This window comes from Pistacia vera, unplaced genomic scaffold (genome assembly GCF_008641045.1).
Source record: "Pistacia vera cultivar Batoury unplaced genomic scaffold, PisVer_v2 Contig621, whole genome shotgun sequence".
Taxonomy (NCBI): Eukaryota; Viridiplantae; Streptophyta; class Magnoliopsida; order Sapindales; family Anacardiaceae; genus Pistacia; species Pistacia vera.
The window spans coordinates 60,475-81,603 of record NW_022196470.1 but is presented as its reverse complement, the minus strand read 5'-3'; the positions used below and the strand labels follow the sequence as shown (position 1 = coordinate 81,603).

At 36.9% G+C, this 21,129-nt stretch overlaps 1 pseudogene; it reads right to left on the bottom strand.

Moving 5' to 3' along the window:
- Positions 1–8,756: 8,756 nt before the first annotated feature.
- Positions 8,757–11,829, bottom strand: LOC116110962 (annotated as a pseudogene).
- Positions 11,830–21,129: the final 9,300 nt, after the last annotated feature.

The following is a 21,129-nucleotide window of genomic DNA, read 5'->3' as shown; positions in this document are numbered from 1 at the left end:
GTTAAAATCAATATATGAAGATTACTTGTGCAAAACAGTGACTCAAAAGTTTTCTGATATTCAATTAATTCTTCCTCATAGTTTATCATATTCAATTGATACAGTTCCTTTGTCTTCTTCTTCATGAGTGGAATTGACTAGAACCACTTCTCTCCAATGTTATCAGTTGAGCCATTCTCCTCAACTTTACTATGTTCAGACCAAGCTCAGTAGTCAGTGCAGAAACTCAGCCTTTAAGGCGTCAAGCACTAATGGACGACTGAACTGAAGAAGATCGAACCTGATAAACCTGCATGTGAGAGCTCAGCATATATGTCAGAAAAACTTGCTAAATCCAATAGAGATTACTTACACGCTTAAACTACTAATTTATTAACATTCATACAGATTGTATCCGGGGAGCCATTACACCCCATTACACGTACTTTATATATGACTCCTGCCTCATAACTGGTAGAGCGTTTGGTACTGTAAAAAATCATTTAATATGATTAAAAATTTGTACTTCTTTCAAATATGTAAGTGCTTTCTGAAATTTTTAGAATTGTAGAAAAATGTTTGATAGTTATTATACCCAGATATGTCGTTTGTCAGATAATAGTGTGTAGGGCAGATACATGCAACATAATAGACGACATGGCATAACTTAAATAATATGCGGATGACTCCTCGTCTAATGAACTATACTGTGAACGACATGCCACTTTGGCTACACTTACACGAATTAATTGTTATAAAATAGTGGGGAATTTACACTTGTAGATCTCCAAAGTGTATTCCCATGCTCGCACGCACACACAACCGAAGCATATCTATATACAAGAGATTAATTTAATTTCTTTTCTTTCTTAAACAAATAGCAAATACATAATAGAAGAACACAAGATGCAATGCATATATAAAAAAAGAAACAGTATTGAGCCATGCAGATATGTCCCTCAAAAGGATGCAGAAGCTTTAGACCACAACTTGTTTATATATACACTCCCCATTTCTCATTGATCATCTTCTGACTCCCACGTTCCCTTATTTTCTTACTAGTTTCTCGGAATCCAGTTGCAGCCAAGAAAATAATAAAAATAAGTTCATGATAGAGATAGAGGAGAAAATACTAAATATCATGAGGGTGGGAGACCATAACTGACCAGAACTCATCATGATTATTGTAATCTACAGTACATTGTATGAATTTCTATCATTTTTCACTGCAGAATCAGACAAATGGGACCTCTCACATTGTTGAAGAGACCACAATCTCGAGACAAAAAACTTTTTATATGGGGCTTGATTTGTTATCTCTGTGCTTGGGATGGAAGCAGCTTGATCTGAATTAGATCTCTGTATGGCGTTTGGGTGGTAGAAACTCGACATCTTTCAATGTAGCCAGCTAATTCTGTGTAGGATTACTTGCAACTTGGCGTATTCTAAATAGGGTTGTTTCCTGTGAAAAATTAATTAATTATATAACCTGGTTTTAGTTTATATAATTTAACTTAAGCCTGCAATATTTCTTCTAATTCTCCTTTAAAATGTCATTTTTTTTTTTGTGTTGTTGTCATTAAGCTATGTCCATGGAGCTTGTCCCATCAAGCCCCGTCTGTCTTAGCAGGGTATAACATGTCTCCAGCAAGGGCCTAGATGGTGAAAGGTAAGGCTTAGTTAAACTTTGATTAATTTATACTTTTATAAATATGTGGAATGAAATGGAAAACATTTCTTAATTTCTATGAGTTCTTGTACACAAAACTGTTATCGTTGACATTATAGAAAAAGTACCATTCAATTACCATAAGCAGTTTTTGAGAAAATTTTGCTGGAAATTAGTAATAATGTTAGGTCTACATGGTAAAATATATCTTATGAATGATGATAATATGTAAATTTCGTATATACAAATACAAAAATGTCGATCAAAATGGATCCGATATCAGAGAAAAAGATTCATACAGTGATTTTTGTTATAAAAATATTGTTTCAATATGTTCCTAATAACTAGCTTTATATATATATATATATATGAGGAAACAACTTTCTCCCACACGAATAATGGTTTAATAACACTTTTCACATATAAACTTTTAAAATATCTCTTTATTATCCAAATTTATGTTATGTACGTTTCCGAGTTTGGCATCTTTGCGATCTCACACCACCACTGTTCTCTTCTCCGATCACATACCAAAACCCATTAAACCCTACTCCCGCCGACGCGTCGATCGCTGACAATGAGCAATTAGAGTTTACGTAACCACACCTCTCAAACCAAATTCTAATTAATCCTAACCACCAAAATCTAACATTTACCATAAAAAAAATCATCCACACCTCTCAAAAGCTCTAACACTTGGATCAAGTTTTCTTTTTGTTTGTCACTAAATATAAATTTAAATAATAAAATATATTTTAAAAATTGATAGGTAGGAAAATGTTATTAAGTCAATTTTTACGTGGAAAAAGTCGTTAACTCTATTATATGGGATTATTGATTGCATCCATCTCACAGCAAGAGAAAGCTGAGTGGAAACCGTGTCAGCTTCATTTGAAGATAAAATTTCACTACTTGGATATATACAAAACAAGGGCCTACTGTCAGAATGAAAAAAACATGCCAAGAAAAAAACCAAAGAATAAAATATATTAAACTGAAACTGCATCATTTCAGTAATTTTATGAGACCATAGAATCAAATTAGTATTAAAATCTAATAAAAATATATATATTTACCGACGACCCATGATAATATATTTTGAGAGGCTAAAAACACTCCCGAGAACCCATAAAGTATGATTCCAATACAATTAATTAAATTAATTATGAATTTTTAGAGTTTCTAAACAGCCCGTACCTTAGAGGACATTGTACAAATTGCTTATGATTTAGCACCATTTCAATATTAAATCTCAAATTAAAATATAAGTTTGTTGCTTAGCTGCCAGATAGTTACCATGGAGCCTGGTTTGATTTGTCTCTAAGATATCAGCATAATAATGCATGTCGAGATTTTTATAAATTTATTTTAATTAAATTTCTCTATTGTATGTCACTCCATGTAGGACATCACAGCTAATTATGAGATTAACATTTGGGAAATTATATGGAGCCTGACTATATTAATATTATTTATTAATAAAATATAAATCATGCTAGGCCCCTTAAATTAATATGAACAACTATTAAACAACTTTAACAATTATTAAGATGGTATCTGGAAACTTACTTAAGATCTCTTGTGGGCCAAAAGAAATATTAGCAGTCCTTTTAAAATATTTAAATAATTTATTTTAATTTAGTTAAATTAGTACGGTAATGGTTCTTCCAAGTAAAATCCCAAGATCACCATCGGAAATTAGGACTACCTTGACATAGGACCTGTGAGGCGGTGCTGTGCGTGATAACCAATTCTTGCATCGATGTATAACCCTTCTCGGACGCAAGTTAATGTGCTGGAAAATCATTCGGATTGCTGGTCGCGAAAATGATACCTACACACTAGCTATCAATGGTGTATTGTGATCTCTTCGGCGTTGACCTAAACCTCTCTCAAGCTTTATTAATATATATATATATATTGTGACTTAGGTGTTTGAGTTAGTTTTGTGAACACTTCGACTAATCCTTCGGAAATATGAAATTAACGATCAAGTAAACTCTCAGTATCACTGATCACCCTATTAACAACTGAAGAGAGTTAAACTCAAGATTTTGAGTAATATATTCAAGATAATTATTATATAGGGAAAATGAGAAAAGAAAATAATTAATAATGGTAATAACATAACCACCACTAGGTGGCTTGATAGTAAAAGAGCAAAAAAATATTTCATAAGCTTGGTTTGAGTCCCACCAGATATAATAAGAGTGGCCTTAAAGCTCTTATTACTGACAGTTTCAGCATCTCGATTCAGGAGAATAGTTGAGATACGTGCAAGTTGGCTCAGACACCTCCGTTGAAAAAAAAATAAAAATAAAAAATGATATAACAGAAATTGTGCTTAATGGTTCAAGTTTATCCTGTTCGCTTGTAATTCATGAATAACATTGCCTATGTAATTGAACTAAAATTGCGAACAAGCACGCATGTATGAAAAAGCGAATTGTAATTAAAAACAAAATGTATTTTCATTGATGTACAAGTAAAAATTAGACCCACTTTCAATGGGGGCAAGGCCTATTACACTACGGTTGGTCGGGGGGATCCTTCGAAGCAGAACCCGAGCCCCCTGCCTGGTCGGACCCCATGGCGGCTGCCGTCGCTGCTGCGTCGTCCTCCTCTGCCAAGAGCCGCAAGGTCTCTTGCCAACCTGGTGGGAGGACGGACACGTCCAGATCCGGGTTCTTTGGTCGCAGCATGTAAATAGCCCCGATCGCCCAGTCGGCGGCTTTTTCCTCCGTTTCCTCTAACTGAACCCGCATTTCTTCAGTCAGTGAAGCGACCTTTTCCCGACTCTCTTGGAGTTCGGCCTCGAGAGCTCGCTTCTCCTGTTCGGAGGCCTTCCTTTCCTGTTCAGCCTTCTGAGCCCATATGGAGGTCGTCTGGATCTCCTGGTCCTTCTCCTCGACCTCCTTGGAGAGCCTGGCGGTTGTCCTTTGAAGTTCCTTCACTTCCTCCGCACGTCGCTCGAGCTCCGCCTTCTGGAAGTCTACAGTTCGCAAAGCGGCATCCTTTTGGACCAGGTACCTGTTCGCCGCATCGAATGCCTCTGTTCTTTCAGCTTCGGCGGACTCCAGGCTTTTCTTAAGCTTCGCGATCTCCTCTTGCTCGCTGGACTCCTTCGCAGCCCCCAGCCGGGTCTTTTCCATAGAAATCCTCATCGCAAGCAAAGCCTGCGAGCAAGAAAGTGATTAGAAATGAACCAGGATGAAGTTTCAAGAGCAGCTCGCTTACCTTGCTTAGATGCTGGAACAACGTGGTCATCAGGTCGTCGCCCGTGTCAGCGAACTCATCATACGATTCCGATAGTCCACACTTGAGCAGAGAATAGACTATCGGTTGCAGATACTCGGGCAGGCTCCCTAGTGAGTCGAGCACTGGTGCGTCCTTTGCGATCGCCTCGCCCACAAGCTCTTTGCCCGGCCTCCTTGAGTCCTATCGCGACCTCAAGGGCTTCTCCTCGGATTCAGTCTCAGACTCATTGACCTGAACCTGTTTCCTCTTCTTCGACTTTTGAGCCGGAGCCTTCCGCTTTGGGCGAGTCGGTGGTGCCTGAGCGACCTGCTCCGCCCTGGTCGTTCCTTGCACGGGTTGGGGCCGTGAGGGCGCGGCAGTTCGCGCCGGTTGTGCCGGGATAGGACGAGCAGCTTCGGCCGCCCTCTCACTCCTCGATCGAGGGAAGACGAACGGTGCTCGACGAGACTGACCGGATTCCTTCGGAGGCATAACTTCTGCACGAAAGTGCGTTAGTAAACAAAACTATTCGGCGACCAGAAAGAGAACTAATGTAGTTTACCTTCTTCAAGGGGTTCTAAAGACGCGTTGTTATTGATAAAACCGTACTTCCGCAGGTTCGCAGTAGTCACTAGCTTCCTCGCGTCTCGGCTTTCCTCGGGCAGCACTCCAAAAGATACAAGTCTGTCATGGTCGTCGAGCAAGTCTTGGCTGGTCGTTCTATTGACTGTAAAAGAAGAAACAGGTCGTTATCATAAAGCATGCGAACAGATAATATACCTAACGAAGAAGAACCTACTTGGCGTCTGAAAGTGGCAGTAGCCGTCATAGCAGAAAAAGAAGAATTTGGTCTCGTAGGCTCCCGCGTTGCTGGGTAGCTATGTCTCCCATCGGCAATGGTAGGTAGAGGGAACAAGTATACGATATCAGCTGCCCTCATCTTTGTGAGCAAATAGGCGACGCGAGCCTCCACGCCGTTGGGCCCTCGCCCAAGCCAGCTCTCGCGCAGCACACACGTGTACACAGACGACGGCATGATAGAAATACGAGTTGGGTTGTAGCTGCATCGGTGCGATTCCGAAGTGATTCAGGGACCGACCTGATGAAAGGGATTGCGAAGGGAATCAATCCCTCCCACTTGAAGATCTCGCGGAGATCGCAGGGGCAAAGAGCGTCCGGCAGGGATGTCGTCCGACGACACTGGTGTGAGGCGAGGGAAACACCTCTGCGGCACGGTAGTACTTGTCTTTTAATCCTAAAAGTTTATCTCGGTGAGACACGAGAGACTGCAGAGGGCGCGTACGCGGAACTTCCCGCCGGGGGACGCAAGCTGGTTCACTTCCTCGGGTTCTGTGATGTCGACGGTTCCATTTAGAGTCTGCCAACACGACAGACACGTCATTTTAACCTTTGTATTTTGTCCCATGTGACGCATGGACGAAATCCTTAACACCCTACACAGTGACCCGAGCCACCACCTAGGCTCAAGTCGGCAACAATGGCGCGCCTCTGGTGGGACACCAGGGGAGCCCAACGCCGTGCTCCAACCCAACAACAAAAAAAAAAAAAAACAAGGATTTTTACCTTCTGGGTGAGTAACTAAGGACCAAATCCTGTTTGAACGTCTGAGAAGTACCGATCGGAAAGAATCACCTCGATTGCCAAAGGACTTATCACTCGAAGCAAAAGGGTTTTAGCGGCTTCAGTCGGTTCTTATTATGGCAACGAACGACTGTTGCAACACCCTCGTGAACTCGAAGCGACAGGCCTTCTCTCTCCTCCCGCATTTAATGCGCCCCGTCGCATTAAATGCCAAATAAGGCTGACGTTTCAAATGCGTGGCTGCAGTCAAAAGTCTGTCATATACGACGTCGAGTCAAGCACACCATGAATGTAAATGACACCTGACACATTAACAGGGCCGCGAGCAGAGGTGCCCCGACAGTGCGGAGTGTAGGTTCATGTGAATATCTCCACAGCATAGAAAGGAAGTCCGACAATCAGGTGTTGCTAGAATGATGGTCATCAGGTCGTTTGGACAAGGGTGGCTCGAGGTCGATGCTCAGCAAAGGATCTGCACCGAGCTTCTTCCATTCAGGTCGAGAACGACCAAAACCTATCACGGCACAAGGTAGTTTCCACAGGTTCGATCTCAAACCTTAAAACTAGGGTGACTATCTGTTATGCTGGGAAATAACAGAGTTGACGTGGGAGCGGTGACGAGATGATGTGGCCTGCTCCCGTCACGAATGATAAGCGCACGTCAGGCCTGCCATTGCATCTAGAGCTTCACGTGTCCGCATTACCTGCTCAAAATCGCGTAAAATCTGCTGTTAGACCTCCCATACGCAAGTTTATGTGTACAAGGGCAAGGGAAGGAAGGAAAGGCGAGGGTGCTGTGTGTTGGATGTGAGTAGGGCTTAAGGATGATGAGGTGTGCAAGGAGGGTAGGTTAGGCCTTGGGAAGTCTGTTATGGGAAGGGACCAGTGCATGGGAACGTTGTTATGGATGGGACACCTAGCTGTCAATAGTTAGAGGCTGAATAAGGGTTTATAAAGAGAAGGAAAATGAGGGAGGCAGGATATCGGGAACAAATATATTTCATAGGCTGCTTGGGAGGCCCAGATCGAATGTTTCAATATTTTTGGCGGGGACTGGTTGTTATTTCTTCGTGTTCTGTATACTCATTCCCATTAATCACAATCTGCCATTCTCTATTTGCTTTGGTGCATTTCTTAGCTGTGTGGTTGTGTGTGCTACTGTGATTTTTCGACTACAGGGGAGTTACCATCAGGATTTGCTTTCAGAAAATTCAAGGATGGTGTGAAAGAGGTGCTAAAGGGAAGTAGTTAGAATATTATCTAACATAGTAGCTTTCCACCCGTTTGATGTAAATATATCTACTTCTGTATCCCTCACCAACTTTGTATCCAGCAACCTACAAAACGCGAACATGCAAGTAATAGTACATGACTTTTTCTACCAAGGTTTTCCTTAATGACATTTCTCCCCCAAAATTTCAAAATACCACTTTCTCCCAAAGTTTCATTTGTTAATATCCAAAATACTTTCCACTTTCTCATCCAACGTTGCGAATTATCAGCCCAGGTAAGAAAGGAGTTGTAAAGTGGAGACCAGTGGATATAATGTGGTGACAGATTGAATATTCGCTACCGAATCAACCAGAAATAGTTAAAACAAAAAACCCTAAACTTTGCAATGTGTCGACAATCAATGAAAAAGAAAATGTTAAGGTGAAAATGGTTTTATAGCGAGGAGACTAGAGTCACAGTGTGGTGAAGCAAAAGTTTACCTCAGAATGCTTTGGATAGTACGGACATATTAACTTTGGTGTGAGAATGTGGGTATTTTAAAACATTTTGGTGGAAATGTCATTAAGGCTAACCTGGGTGGGAGAAAACGTTACTCATGCAAGTACTTACTGGACTTCACATGCTGGCAAGAAAAGTTTTATTATGGTCAAGTTTCTACACGGCCATGCAACCTTGGTGGCCAACCACAATTCCTCCTCTAGAAGATTATTTGTAGGTATATCATATTTAATCATCGGTTTTCAAAAATTATAGCAATATTGTTTCCAGAGCTATACAGCCTTGAAAACAAAATAACAGAAATTATCCATTCAAATGATGATCAAACCAAAACATGAAAAATTGTGTACACAACCTCAGAGACTATACAGTAATATGGACGCCATTAGCACTATACTATATGATTGTAATGTAACTGTATTAACTAGTTTGAACGCCATCTATTTTACCAGCCTCTCTAAATAAAAGATAGAACTTTACCAAGGGCAGCAATGTTGGACAATAGCTGCTCAGGGGCCAAAATCACTCGATTTTTATTTCAGCACCGCACTCCCATCATCCCATTGCGTATCTGCTCTGTGATATCCCTAACATGTCCAGGACCATGGGGTATAAAAACAGTGGTGTTCTTTGATGAGTTTCCAAGGTCCTTAATTGTGTCGAAATACTGAGTGACCATGATGAGATCCATCACTTCTCTTAGCTGAGGGCCTTCCACTTGTGAGAGAAGTTCAAGATGTTCTCTCTCAAACCATCTGTAATGCCTGTCGTTGTTCGCCACTCCTACTCCACCAAGGTACTTGGCTTCAGCTTCGCTTCTGCTCTTTTAACTTGGAGAATCTTCTCAGCTTCCCTTTGTATACACTAGCAAGCTTAAGTCTTTGAGCTGTAATGAGAGATTGATTAGTGTTCAGTTACTAAATAACATATATAAGCCTGAATAACATCTAGCTTATAAGTGTACATTAATCCCCTTGTCTTACATCTACTGATATCAGACATTAAATTATCAGCCAAAAACAATTGTCGCATTATTTCTTTACTCTAAAAATTACTTTATACTAATGTTGGAAATTGAAAAATAAAAATACATCTGGATACAGCAAACAGCAAGGGAATAGACCAAGGTCACTACCTGCATTGATCTCATCATTGCTTTGCGCACAGCAGCATCAGGTATAATGTCAACCATCAGTATATGTTCAATGCTATATCATATGCCCATCACCTGATCCATGATTTGAAATGAACATAAAAAACGTTACCCAATGACAACAAGGTAAAAAAAATATATAAGGGCCAAAGGGGTAAAACTATGGGAAACAAAAGTTTCCTGCGATGGAATTATGTTGATCCAATACCTATTAAAGATGCACCTCATTCAAACCATCAGAGAATCAACAATGGACATTCAAGTGAAAAAGCCCAATAATAACTAGAGAAGAGCGTCACAGTAAATGTTATTATCCTTGATTACAAATCTATGATTAGAAAAAAAAAAAAAAAAAAAAAAAAGCAAAGCACTTTAGACATTTCACATTTGACAATTAAAGAAATAATTTATATTGTTCTATGCAGGATCATAGAACTTGAATTCAAACTTCATAGAACCAAAGACTATAATTACCATGTAAAAACCTTTTTTTCTCTTTTATTCCTTTTTTTTTTTTTTAAAAGAAAAAAAGAGGCGATATATGCACATGAATAATATCTAAAGTTGAGCAAGACGCACAAAGCAAAAAATGACAGAAAAAGCAATAGAAAGTTTTCTGATAAATGAAAAAAAAAAAAAAAAAAAAAATCTATTCCTTGCAAACCCAATCTTTACTCATGTACATAAAAATCTTCTAATATGCCAGATCATCACAGAGAATAGATAGAGAAACACAAGGAAAAAAATATAACATAACATGCACTTTTAAGCAAAGAGGTACTAAAAATATTAGAATACAACAACAATCTAGTTACCTTCTCAAGTTCTTCCAAAACAATTAGCAACTTACCCTTCTGTTCAAAGAGCTCATCAATGTCATTCGCGGAACAAACAGCACGAACACATAAGAAATGCATAATTGGAGGACATAAGAAGGAAGGAGAAACAAAAAGCATATACCAATATAAAGATGAAAGTTTGAGAACATATAATGTACCATCAAATACTAAAGCCTGGATCTGCTCTTGGGGTTTGCACTCATAAAATGCATCATCAGCATTTTGTGTGACTATCGGTATTGAATTGAGCAAAGCAGTTGCACAAAGACATTGTCCTGAAATTTACAGGGCCATTTTTTATACATATAGAGCAAAAAATATCTCAACTCACTAGATATTCTCAATCAAGTATACTGACAACGCAGAAAAAAAGATAAGAAACAAATAAGAATACCAATTTCCTACTGAATGATAAATTCAGGCCAGTCTTTTTACAAGAAAAATTCCTAGTAGCATCTCAAAGCCAAGCATATCTGTTAAGTGTCTTATTCAAAATGTCACAAAATATTCCGTTGCAAACAATCTTGTCATATTTGAGTGATGCAAAATATACATTGATAATTTAACTACAACCATCACAAGGAGAAACTTACTATTGGGATGACCTTTTCTTGGTTCATAGTCCATACATGACAAACTAACTGGACAGGAGAAAGTTTGGTTTTTCCTACATATTTTTATGACAAGAAACTAATGTTTCTCCTGTATGAATGACAAAATAAAGTCCTTCAGGTGAAAGTATAATTGTATGAAACATCGTATAAGCTAGTTTCCATAAATAAGAAATTGTCCTGTCACCAAGCCATATGTAACATAAATCTCACTTTCGACCTATAATCCAAAGCCAGAAATTACACCCTCTTGCAACCATCTTATGTCAAAATATCATCAACCAACCTTAAGAACATATAATTTCAAAACGTCTAATGCTTCAGAACCCATCCCCATCCCACCTCAGGTTTTAGTTTTCTATTTCATCATATCTTAGCTAGATATACGAAACGGCAACTAAATGCCACTCCAGGATATTTTCCTACATCATAAAACCAATTGCCCAATCAATCAACAAATTTTTTAGACATTCATGATAAGACACTAACCTACATGAGTTAACATACGTTATGAATCAAAACACACGTTATAAATCACTTTATTTTTATTTTTTAAATTCAAGAATTCCCCAAAGTCCGAATTCAAGGCACCACAAACCTACAATCTTCAAAAAGCACAAAATTTGTAGCTTAGAATCCTCTTCTTTTGTCATTGGATGATATCAATTATAAACCCTCCAAAACAAACACACCTCTAATCAATCAATCATACAAATTCAACAAACAAATCAAACACTCACACATTTCCTTATCAATATAAATGAAACAAACAACCAAAAAAATAATAATAATAATAACCCAAAAGTAAGAATGCAAATACCTTGGTTTTGGTTTCGATGCGGACATCGAGGGAACTGATCCTGGTGGACATCACCCCGCGAGCCATTCACCAGCGAAAGGATTGAAAAGGTTGCCCCGGCTGAGCCAACTTGTCGAACCGGCCCCATTTCTCGACCACGCGATACTGGCCTGGTCTATGCACCCAAAACTACACAAACGTATTCCCATCTCTCCGTTCTTCCGTTTTTTCTTTGGAAGCCTTTAACTCTTATTATAATGTTTTTGTTGATTTTTCTCCTTGTGTAAGCGCCAAGCTGAGTGCGACGTACTGGATTTATCGTGAGGTTGAGTTTCGCGGTTAAGCATAAGTTAGATTTGATGATTTGATCGTGACGTAATAAATTTAAAGTAATTCTTAGAATATTTATGTTTATCCATTCAACTGTCAAAGGCCTTTGAGAGGTGGCATTAATAATTAATTGGCTATGAAAAAGACTAAAAGTAATTAAAATGTACTTAAAATCATAGAAAAGAATTAAAGGGGTCCAAGAGAATTGTTGGGGCTTCGATAACACCACTCAATCATCTACAAAGAGGCCCATTTATTACCATTGAAGTCCAATTACAATCGGCCCAAATATTCCGAAGAGGTTAATTCAACCTATATCAGTGACGGCATTAAACCTGTCCAGCCCACATGAAATTCTTAGCTGAATTTCAGCGCTTCACTATTGGAACAAACTTTTGAAACCCTCTTTTCCAAGTTGGTGTGTCAACTATTTCAGATTAATAGGTTACATAAACATATTGGGAGTCCCATTGACTGGTTAGTAGGCGAGAGCCCTGCTCCTCGGTGAGCGGGTGGGGGTTGTGAGGGCACCCCCCAGGCTGTAGGCGGTTTGAGCCTTTCTATGTAGAACCGCTGTAGGTTCTTTAAGTCTTTAAAATTATTAGGTTGGACTTAGGAATATGAATCCTTATAAAATTAGGTTTTGTCACTTTAAATCTAGTATAAAACATATTTTTCTGTTATGAGTGTGATAGCAAATTATAGGGTAATTCACTATTGCAAAAGAGAGAGGTGAGAAAGTATTGTAATATATTGACTTGGCTAGATATAGCCATATTGGGTGAACCATGATAAATCACGCGTGTGTTATTTCTCTTTGTTTACTGTCGTGATTGTTGTGCTGTTATTTTGTTCCGCTGTTGTCTCTATTTCGTTCATTCCGGAAAATTCATTGAAAAATTCATTATTTTTAAATGCACCACCACCATTTATAAGGATACTCACTCACATTACTCATCAATCATGTCTATTTTGATTCTTTTACTATATTTTCTATTTGGGTTTAGTTAAATCAATCAAATTACATGTAATTTACAAGAAGAAAACTCTACTATAGAGATATAATAATGGAGTTAAAATCAATATATGAAGATTACTTGTGCAAAACAGTGACTCAAAAGTTTCTTGATATTCAATTAATTTCTCTCCTCATAGTTTATCATATTCAATTGATACAGTTCCTTTGTCTTCTTCTTCATGAGTGGAATTGACTAGAACCACTTCTCTCCAATGTTATCAGTTGAGCCATTTCCTCAACTTTATGATATGTTCAGACCAAGCAGTAGTCAGTGCAGAAACTCAGCCTTTAAGGCGTCAAGCACTAATGGACGACTGAACTGAAGAAGATCGAACCTGATAAACCTGCATGTGAGAGCTAGCACATATATGTCAGAAAAACTTGCTAAAATCCAATAGAGATACTTACACGCTTAAACTACTAATTTATTTAACATTCATAAGATTGTATCCAGGGGAGCATCCATACACCCCATTACACGTACTTTATATATGTACTCCTTGCCTCATAACTGGTAGAGCGTTTGGTACTGTAAAAAATCATTTAATATGATTAAAAAATTTGTACTTCTTTCAAATATGTAAGTGCTTTCTGAAAATTTTTAGAATATGTAGAAAAATGTTTGTAGTTATTATACCCAGATATGTCGTTTGTCAGATAATAGTGTGTAGGGCAGAACATGCAACATAATAGACGACATGGCATAACTTAAATAATATGCGGATGACTCCTCGTCTAATGAACTATACTGTGAAGACATGCCACTTTGGCTACACTTACACGAATTAATTGTTATAAAATAGTGGGCAATTTACCTTGTAGATCTCCAAAAGTGTATTCCCATGCTCGCACGCACACAACCGAAGCATATCTATATACAAGAGATTAATTTAATTTTTTTCTTCTTAAACAAATAGCAATATACATAATAGAAGAACACAAGATGCAATGCATATATAAAAAAAGAAACAGTATTGAGCCATGCAGATATGTCCCTCAAAAGGATGCAGAAGCTTTAGACCACAACTTGTTTATATTATACACTCCCATTTCTCATTGATCATCTTCTGACTCCCACGTTCCCTTTATTTTCTTACTAGTTTCTCGGAATCCAGTTGCAGCCAAGAAAATAATAAAAATAAGTTCATAGAATAGAGGAGAAAATACTAAATATCATGAGGGTGGGGAGACCATAACTGACACAGAACTCATCATGATTATTGTAATCTACAGTACATTGTATGAATTTCTATCATTTCTTCATCTGCAGAATCAGACAAATGGGACCTCTCACATTGTTGAAGAGACCACAATCTCGAGACAAAAAACTTTTTATATGGGGCTTGATTGTTATCTCTGTGCTTGGGATGGAAGCAGCTTGATCTGAATTAGATCTTGTATGGCGTTTGGGTGGTAGAAACTCGACATCTTTCAATGTAGCCAGCTAATTCTGTGTAGGATTACTTGCAACTTGGCGTATTCTAAATAGGGTTGTTTCCTGTGAAAAATTAATTAATTATATAACCTGGTTTTAGGTTATATAATTTAACTTAAGCCTGCAATATTTCTTCTAATTCTCCTTTAAAATGTCATTTTTTTTTTGTTGTTGTGTCATTAAGCTATGTCCATGGAGCTTGTCCCATCAAGCCCCGTCTGTCTTAGCAGGGTTATAACATGTCTCCAGCAAGGGCCTAGATGGTGAAAGGTAAGGCTTAGTTAAACTTTGATTAATTTAATACTTTTATAAATATGTGGAATGAAATGGAAAACATTTCTTAATTTCTATGAGTTCTTGTACACAAAATGTTATGCGGTTGACATTTAATAGAAAAATGTACCATTCAATACAATAAGCAGTTTTTGAGAAAATTTTTGCTGGGAATTAGTAATAATGTTAGGTCTACATGGATAAAATATATCTATGAATGATGATAATATGTAAATTTCGTATATACAAATACAAATATGTCGATCAAAATGGATCGATATCAGAGAAAAAGATTCATACAGCTTGATTTTTGTTATAAAAATATTGTTTCAATATGTTCCCTATATAACTAAAGCTTTATATATATATATAATATAGAGGAAACAACTTTCTCCCACACGAATAATGGTTTAATAACACTTTTTCACATATAAACTTTTAAAATATCTTTTATTATCCAAATTTATGTTATGTACGTTTCGAGTTTGGCATCTTTGCGATCTCACACCACACTTCTCTTCTCCGATCATCATTACCAAAAACCTTAAAAACCTACTCCCGCCGACGCGTACGATCGCTGACAATCGAGCATTAGAGTTTACGTAACCACACCTCTCAAGCCAAATTCTAATAATCCTAACCACAAATCTAACATTTTACCATAAAAAAACTCATCAGTCAACTCTTCAAAAGCTCTAACAACTGGATCAAGTTTTTCTTTTTGTTGTCATAAATATAAATTTAATAATAAATAATATTTTAAAAATGATAGGTAGGAAAATGTTATTAAGTCAATTTTTACGTGGGAAAAAGTCGTTAATCTATATATATGGGATTATTGATTGCATCCATCTCACCAGCAAGAGAAAGCTGAGTGGAAACCGTGTCAGCTTCATTTGAAGATAAAATTTCAATACTGGATATATACAAAACAAGGGCCTACTGTCAGAATAAAAAAACATGCAAAAAAGAAAAACACAAAGAATAAAAATTATATTAAACTGAAACTGCATCATTTACAGTAATTTTATGAGACCCTAAGAATCAAATTAGTATTTAAAATCTAATAAAAATATATATATTTAACCGAAACCCACTGATATATATATTTTGAGAGGCTAAAAACACCTCCCGAGAACCATAAAGTGATTCCAATACAATTATTAAATTAATTATGAATTTTAGAGTTCTAAACAGCCCGTACCTTAGAGGACATTGTACAAATTGCTTATGATTTAAGCACCATTTCAATATTAAATCTCAAATTAAAAATATAAGTTTGTTGCTTAGCTGCCAGATAGGTCCATGGAGCCTGGTTTGATTGTCTCTAAGATATCAGCTATAATGCAGTCAGTATAAATTTATTTTAATATAATTTCTCTATTGTATGTCACTCCAGTGTAGGACATCACAGCTAATTATGAGATTAACATTTGGGAAATTATATGGAGCCTGACATATATTAATATTATTTATTAATAAAATATAAATCATGCTAGGCCCCTAAATAATATGAATCAACTATTAAGACAACTTTAACAATTATTAAGATGGTATCCTGGAAACTTACTTAAGATCTCTTGTGGGCCAAAAGAAATATTAGCAGTCCTTTTAAAATATTTAAAATTTTATTTTAATTACTAGTTAAAAATTATTAGGTAATGGTTCTTCCAAGTAAAATCCCAAGATCACCATCGGAAATTAGGACTACCTTGACATAGGACCTGTGAGGCTGTGCTGTGCTGTGATAACCAATTGCATCGATGTAAAACCCTTCTCGGACGCAAGTTAATGTGCTGGAAAATCATTGGATATGCTGGTCGCGAAAATGATACCTCCCACACTAGCTATCAATGGTGTATGTGAGACTCTCTTCGGCGTTGACCTTAAAAAACTCTCTCAAGCTTATTATATATATATATAATATATATTGTGACTATAGGTGTTGAGTTAGTTTGTGAACACTTCGACTAATTTCGGAAATATGAAATTAACGATCAAGTAAACTCTCCAGAATCACTGATCACCCTATTAACAATGAAGAGAGTTAAACTCAAGATTTCTTGAGTAATATATTCACAGATAATTATTATTATAGGGAAAATGAGAAAAAGAAATAATTAATAATGGTAATAACCAACCACCACTAGGTGGTTGATAGTAAAAGAGAAAAAAATGTTTCATAAGCTCTGAGTTGAGTCCCCAGACTAATAAGAGGGACCATTAAAGCTCTTATTAACTGACAGTTTCAGCATTCTCGTCAGGAGATTAGTTGAGATACGTGCAAGTTGGCTCAGACACCTCCGTTGAAAAAAAATAAAAAAAAAAATGTAATAACAGAAATTTTTGAAATATTCTACCATGTAATGCAAGGTGAAATTAGTTTACTAAAATATGTGCAGTTAAAAAGAATAATTATGAGGGGCCAATTCTATCCAAGTTGATGCCATTTGGTACTTGCATGCATTATTTTTTAACATGGCCAGTTGGAATGACATAAGCCCTTCAATAACACAACCTCGCTTCATATAAACTCCATCACACTTGACCCAAAGGCATCATCGTTTCAACATAACCTTGAAAAAAAAAAAGACTTTCTCTCCAAATTCCAAGTAAATTCAAGATAAATTATAGATGGCTTGGGTCTGGAGAATGCCACAAAAGCTTATCCAAAACCCTGAAAATGGTGAGTATCATTTAGTTTATATTCACATTCTTACTCCCGATTTATGTTTTGTATCAATCTTTTCTGACTGATTTTCTGTGATTTTTCCAGGGTCAAAACGCAAGGAGCCAAACGAAGCCGAGTTCATATCAGCACTCGCTGCTGGCAGCAACGCACAACTAATGGTTGTGGCTTGTGCCAATGCCGCAAACTCTACAACCTAGCCTTAGTGGCCGCGGCTCCTCAAACTGGTGGCCGTGTAGTTTGCATCTCCAAGGGCTTGAAGAACTAAAACTATCAAAAAGCCTCGGCTGGACGCAAACCATGTTGAGTTGTTCTGGGGACGCCAAAATCTGCTACTAAGCCACTACGGGAAGCGGATTTCGTGCTTATTGATTGCAAGCTGAGAACCATGAAGGAAATCTGAGGGCAGTCCAGCAGTCAGAAAGCTCAATGGCGCTGTTGTGTGGGGTTCAATGCATTCTGCAAAGGGTCGTGGCGATCCAGTGGATCCAAAACTCAGTTGTTGCCGATGGAGAAGGGCTTTTAGTGACAAGAATAGCTGCCGCAAGTCCAAAAAATTGATAGTTTTGGAAGGAGGAGTCAGTGGATTGTTAAGGTGGATAAATGCATGGTGAAGAGCACGTTTTCAGGGTCAGATTTCCGCAAGGGAAAGTAATTCAAGCTTAGTGATTTATTTCTAGCTATTTGATGCTCTATTTGTTGCTGCTGGGAGAAAACCTGCGAACTTTATCTTCCATTTTCTCCATTTCCTGCCGGCTGAAGGGAGCAAAATTGGTAATTAATTAGGTATAATATATAGATAATTAATTAGATTTTCAAGTTTAGACCTTTAAGGTGGATAGAACTATTAATGTAAATAGCCTTATAAGTATATAATAATGATTTAAATTTTTGAAGGTTATATGAATGAATGTGTGTTACTATGTTAATTAGCATTTGAATATTCAGTACTGTTAGCAACACCATAAACATTAATTGGGGTTTAAACGATTTTGACTTAAATTTTGAATTTATCATAATTATCTATCCAATAATTTGAGTTTATATTGAGTAGATATAAATTAAAAATATTTCTCTTCATCTTCACTCTAAAACCATGAGCATACCTAAACCTTGTTGTGTTCAGTTAGATTATATTTATTACATAATTAATCTTTTTGTTTGATATAAGATATATAGGTCTTTGAGATATTGTAATGAATTATGCCCATTTTTTTTTTTTTTTTATGACCAAGGGTTCCGAGTAGCTGCACACACTTTAACTATCCTTAGGACCCTAAACTATGACTATGTAAGGTTTCGAGACCCTAAAATGACTGATGGGTAAGACTCTAATAGCACCCCTATTGCAATGTGGGACTCAAACTCGGAAAATCATGTTAAAACCCTGTTGCTCTTTTATCATCAAAGGACTCGAACTTGAGAATCTCATATTATATCTTTTTGCTCTTTTCCACAGTCCCAATGGTGATTAATTTTATTATGCCCAATTTGCACACCCTATAGGATTTTTTTTTTTTTTTTTATAATAAAACAGTGCAAATACAAAGTACGTGGACCATAGATTTAGAAATAGGTAGAAATGCAAATCCATAAAATTAAATGTCAACGTATAGATGATTTTTGAATTGTTTATTGAGTTCATATCCAGTAAGAACGTGGATGTGTTTAATAAATAAATAATAGTGTATCATTAAGACAAGCTAACAGAAATAATGCAACCGTTAGAGATTTATTCATGGACTTAACAAAGCGTCTCTTTAATTGAGGACATTAACAGTAGAATTGATAAATGTTTAGGAAATTAATGACAAGGCCAGAACTTATTTCATGTTACCTCCAATTAGATAAATCTTCAATAATTCTTAAGCTATCTAGAGTACTGGCCATGACATGCATTAATTCAGAATTTATTTTCAGTAGACGATCGTGATTTAAGAACATTTCAGCTTTTGGCAGCGGCAGTGAGCAATAATGCACCACTACCGGCTGTGGCATGTGCTATTACTGGCTTCCGAAATTGTTCTCACGTTCAAAATTTTTGTCAATTGGCTTTAAAAAGTGTTCAATTCCGCCAACAAATGCATCTACACATTTTCTGGTACTGGGGTATTGGGCTAATTTCGAGTTGAACAAAGTTAGGCTCAGCCCAGCATTTAAGAAAAATTGGGTTAGAAAGCAAAAAAAAACCTTGAATTTATTTCATCAAACTGGGCTAGAAAACAAAAACAAACATTGACAAAAAGTTTAATAGGATGTATAACAAATTGGATTTAGATAAAATCAATTTACTTTCATCAATTGGATGCAATTTTCTAAAATAGATGTGACTGAATTGGATTGATTTTTTTGTAAAAATTGGATTGGATCAAATGAAAAATCTAAAATATAATATACTGGATCGGATGAATTTAGTAAAAATTATTTGTTTCGAATACGACAACACCCAACATGGCTACATCTACCTTTCATAAAGCCCGTGGTGGGTGTGTCGTGGGCCTTAAATAAAGTACAACAAAAAAGGCACGGCATTAAAAAAACACAACATGGCACGGCCCATGATCACGCGGGCCGTGCCGTGGGCCTTAAAAAGACACGTGGGCTGCACGCACGACAAAAAAAAAAACCATTAATAATTTCTAAGTTTTATTTATAATTTATAATTTAACTTATAAATAATAAAAAGTATTAAAATTATATTAACTTTTTCAATATCATTATTTTATATATTTCATAGTATATATATATATAATACAATACAAAATATTACAAATTAACAATAAAAATATTTTATAATAATTATAATAATAAATCAAATTACCTAGTCTATAAATATTAAAAGATTTCAAAGCACGGAGATTGGCCACCAACACGATGTAATAAATAACAGGCCGTGGTGGGCCTTAGATTTGGTGGGTTAGTACAGCATGACAAGACACGAATTTTGCTGGCTTAGCAGGCACAGGCAACAACGACAAGCCTTGAATTTTTAGGTATGACACGGCACAACACGCCTATTGCCAGACTTACCCTATGCATCAATCATATCGTATTATCGAAATTTATTTAAGTAAATCACATGCTACGAGAATTAACAATGTAACAAAGAATTTATAATAAACTGCTGTGGGATATGATTCAATAACATGCAACCCCAACTATGCTAGCTAATTGTCGAGAATAAACATCTCTAGATCTCAAAGAGTTCATGCGTACGTAGATTCTATGTAAATGAGTTAAAGGGTGATTAGATTTGAGTTTTAGGTATTTGTCTTCTCACCACCTTCCCTTTTGGTAAATACTTTATGTTGGATAAGGTTTTTGGAATTTGGGTTAAATTTAGATGAAAATTTAAATTTTGCGAGCCCATTTACAAGCTTTAGTATTGGGTTTTCAATAGTAAATGACGCCCAATCTCTTTGAAAAGAGAAGAATTAAAATGATTAGTGATTGCGACATGAGAGTTAGAGAAACTGAGAGATGTCGATACTGTGGGAGAAAAGGTAGGCATGGTGGTGGATAGTGAGAAGACGGGGGATCAAAGCCCTTCTTTTCGCATTCGACACCGTATGCGGTGTCGTTCAGATGTGATTGGCTACTGGTCATGCAGCTTACCAACTTCGTAATCCCCAGCTCGAAGCCCAACTCGCAGACCGCCGCCCCCGATTCCCTCATACGTTTCATTTTCATTCCATCAAATTCAAAATATCACTCTTATTATACATTAAAGTTCAGCGTTAATTAGTCGATGAATTAAACAAACG